The sequence below is a fragment of the Bos indicus x Bos taurus genome, chromosome 14, assembly GCF_003369695.1.
Source record: "Bos indicus x Bos taurus breed Angus x Brahman F1 hybrid chromosome 14, Bos_hybrid_MaternalHap_v2.0, whole genome shotgun sequence".
Taxonomy (NCBI): domain Eukaryota; kingdom Metazoa; phylum Chordata; class Mammalia; order Artiodactyla; family Bovidae; genus Bos; species Bos indicus x Bos taurus.
In genome coordinates this window covers 41921754-41925918 of record NC_040089.1, presented here as the reverse complement: position 1 = coordinate 41925918, position 4165 = coordinate 41921754, and the positions used below count along the sequence as shown (strand labels likewise).

The following is a 4165-nucleotide window of genomic DNA, read 5'->3' as shown; positions in this document are numbered from 1 at the left end:
ACCAAGTAGTGAAAGAAACATTTAAAAATTTTCACAAACATGTCCTGTTGATTTCCAAACTTTTAAATGCACTTAATTAAAGCTTTTCCCATGAGTGAAAAATTCATTTTAATGTAAATGCTGACATACTGAGTAGAGTTTACATTTTGGTCTCAAAGTCTGAAGAAAAATGTCTCATATAAACTAGTAGTTCTGCAAGAAGAACTATGCCCAATGTTGAGCAATTTCATGAGTCATTGGTCTCTGCTGTTGCATGTAAGAACAATTTTTAGATTATATCTAAAGCACTGCAATGAAGCATTCTAGTTATGTTTGTCATGCCAACAGGGAAATATTACATATTTTTTATAAACAAGATATCTTAGAATATAAAAAGGAAACTTGGAAAAATCACTTCAAGAAGAACACAAAATGCAGAATTAACAAAAATTTTCTGTACTAAGACAGTTCTCCAAAATGTCAATCTCACCCACATAAGTACAACATTTTGATATACCAGAGAAATAAACTCAAGTTTCAGTGTAATTATTCATTTGATTAACATGGTAAATATTCTGAGAGCCCTGTATCTCATATGTCATTTGAATGAATTATGATTAGTTTAGAAATCATAATAATTTAGTATACTGATGACTTCTTAATTTCTATTTCTGAAATACTTAAATAGAGCATATAAATTTCTTTGGGGTCTCATTTTTCCTAGGATTCAGATAATTTGAAATCTAAATCTTCCAATTCCTTGGCCATCATTTTTCTTTACTATCTGTTCACTCTATTGTTTATTATATTTTGCATGCCAAATTTTAAACAAATTATCATTATATAAGAATTATGAAAATTCAATTCAAAAGTTCAATATTCTATTCTCTAATTTAATTATCAACCTGATAATTTAGGTTTCTTCATTCATTTATCATTAATTTATTCATACAACAAATCCTCTTTGGTATCTCATATGACAGTTTAGGGCCTTCCCAGGTGGCTCAGTGGGTAAAGAACCTGTCTGCAATGCAGGAGAGGCAAGAGATTGGGTTCGATTCCTGGGTCGGGAAGATGCCCTGGAGGAGAGCATGGCGACCCACTACAGTATTCTTGCCTGGAGGATCCCATGGACAGAGGAGCCTGGCGGTCTACAGTCAGTAGGGTTGCAAAGAGTCGAACATGACTGAAGCGACTGAGCACAGCACAGCTCATGATAGTTTAGCAGGCAGAAGAAAATAAGACAGCAGCGGTCCCTGGCCTACTGAACCTGTTTATTGGAGGAAATAGATATTTAACTAATAACTTCAAGTGTGATGAGTGCTAACAAATGAGGAAACACAGACTTTGTGGAAATACAAGCTTAGTGTGGATTCTACAGAACAGAATAAAGATGGAAACAATCAGATGATAGAAACATCAGCCTTGTCCAACCAATCCTTCACCTTGATTTTCAGACTTTAATTTTACATTTGTGACTGAGAAATACACTTGTTTAATCTTAAAGAATGATGATATCTTGGATGCTTAGCCTGAGTGCATTAATAGCGAAAGTTCATGGGACAAAACTCATCCTGCTTTATATATAATTACAGCATATTTAGTTCAGTCTGATAGTGAAACTTTATCTACAGCTGTCCAAACATCTTGAATCTAGAAATAGCTGTAGTTCTCCAAACAAATCATTTCTAATTTTTATGTGGTAAATGTAATGACAACTTGAGAACTAGCTTCTAAATGAATAATGTCAGAAGATGTATCAGTGTTTCTCATTTGTACTCTTCTTTTAACATTTTCAATGGTGATGATTGAATCAGTACAGACAATGCAGCTGCTTTTATTTCAAAAAAAGGAATGAAAAGCATGCTTTTAAAAGAAGTGGATTGGCAAATGGAATCTAAGGTTTTAAAATATCTGGTTGTTGCCCAACTGACTTAAAGGTATAGATGTCTAGAATTTGGAAGACACTTTTAAACTTGAAACAAATATGAAATTACTGTAAGACAAAGCCTGATGGCTTTCCTTTAATCAGTATCTAGAAACATAAATCTTTTGCACTGTTTCACATCATAGGAAAATTCTTTGTGTGAACTCTGCTTAATGAATAGAACTTTATATAACTATTTTACACTTTAATGAGCCAGTGTGTATGGCTGGATCTCTGCATAACAGATGATATAGAAATTATTTTGAAATGTATTAAAAAAAACTCAGTTTATCTAATGCTGCTTTTTTCTGGTTTATCTAATAAAAGTAGATAGTTAATATCTAGCAAAATATTATAAATTTGGAGATTTTTAGTGGATTTAAAATACTAAAAACTTATTTCCCCCCACATCTTAAATTATTCTATGCGTGCATGCTCAGTTGCTTCAGTCATGTCCAACTCTTTGTGACTCTATGGACTGTCACCAAGCTTCTCTGTCCATGGGATTCTCCAGGCAAGAATACTGTAGTGGGTTGTCATGTCCTCCTCTAAGGGATTGCCCTCACCCAGGGATCTAACCTGCATTCTCCTACGTCTCCTCCGTTACAGGCAGATTCTTTACAGCTGTGGAACTGTCCTTTGAACAGCAAGATCAAGCCAGTCAGTCTTAAGAGAAATCAACCCTGAATACTCATTGAAAGGACTGATGCTTAAGCTGAAACTCCAGTATTTTGGTCATCTTATGCAAACAGCTGACTCATTAGAAAAGTCTCTGATGCTGGGAAAGATTGAGGACAGGAGAAGAGGGCGTCAGAGAATGAGATGGTTGCATGGCATCACCGATGCAATGGACATGAACTTGGGCAAACTTTGGGAGGTGATGGACAGGAGGCTTGGCCTGCTGCAGTCCATGGGGTCACAAAGAGTCAGACTGGTGACTAAACAACAACAAGAACCGATTAACAATGTGGTAGTTTCAGGTGAACAGCGAAGGGACTCAGCCATACACATACATGTATCCATTCTCCCTGAAACCCTCCTACCATCCTGCGGATACACAACACTGAGCAGAGTTCTCTGTGCCTATAGAGTGGGACTTTGTTGGCTATCCATTTTACATATAGCAGTGTGTACATAATCTTCTCAGATTCCCTAACTCTCCTTTCCCCCTGGCAACCATGATTTGTTTGATGATGGCAATACTGTTAAATGTCTCTGAGATGTTTAGAAGCGCACCGGTTCCACATACGAGTCCATGTGAACAAGGTGATGCTAGGCCCTTCCTAGACCAGCACGCCGGGGCCTAAGCTTCCCCAGGAGTCAGAATCAGTGTCTGTGTCTTACTTCTTTGTTACCAGGAAATGAGTTTAGAAGAGAAGGCTTAAATATAACTAAATATAATAAGGGACCAAAAAATACACAAACCCACCCAATCTATTTAATTGAGAAGAATGGAGTGTGGGTAGAGAAAATTACATTTGCAATGAAACCATTAAAAATTCTGGATAGGTTCATGAACATATAATTTGTAAAATATTTATAATTTTTTCAGGGATGAGACATTTATTTTTCACCAGAAATACAGAGCTCTGTTAATGGGTTTTCATCTTCAAAAGTTCTGTGTTTTGGGTCAGGAATTAATGCAAATCTTACCATCTTTTCATGTCACTTACACTAAGTTAAAAGCTAACTAGAAAATGCTGGAAGAAATGTGACAATTGATAATTAACCTTACATTATTTACCAGGAAAAAACATCACAACTTGAGGTTTATCTGTTTTATCTTGCTACATGGTAACATTGAATTTCCAATGTCAATAATAGCAGTACCCAAATATGTTCCTGAAATGGTTGCTAAACAAATTTCCTATATCTATAACTTCATAATCTGTAACATTTAATATTTTTTTACCATATAAGAGTAACTAAATGCTCACTTAAGCACACACATACTAAAATTGGAATGATACAGAGATTATCATGGCTGTTATAGAAGGATGACATGAAAATTCATGAAGCTTTCAATACTTTTGTAAAAAACTTGAGAATTTTTTTCTAGCAGACTTGTGCTACAAGAACTATTAAAGTGAGCCCTTCAGATGAAAAGGACAAGCCCATAATTTGAATCCATCTGAAGAAATGAAGAGCATCAATAAGAGTAACTGCAGAGGTAAATATAAAAAAATAGTATAAATGTATTTTATTATAATATTTTTTCTCCTATCTGATTTAAAAGACAGCTACATAAAATATTAATTA

General features: G+C 34.9%; 1 non-coding gene across 1 annotated transcript; it reads left to right on the top strand.

Moving 5' to 3' along the window:
- Positions 1–3835: 3835 nt before the first annotated feature.
- On the top strand, positions 3836–3938 carry LOC113904544. Its single transcript, XR_003514563.1, has one exon. It is a non-coding gene; the product is annotated as a U6 spliceosomal RNA (small nuclear RNA).
- Positions 3939–4165: the final 227 nt, after the last annotated feature.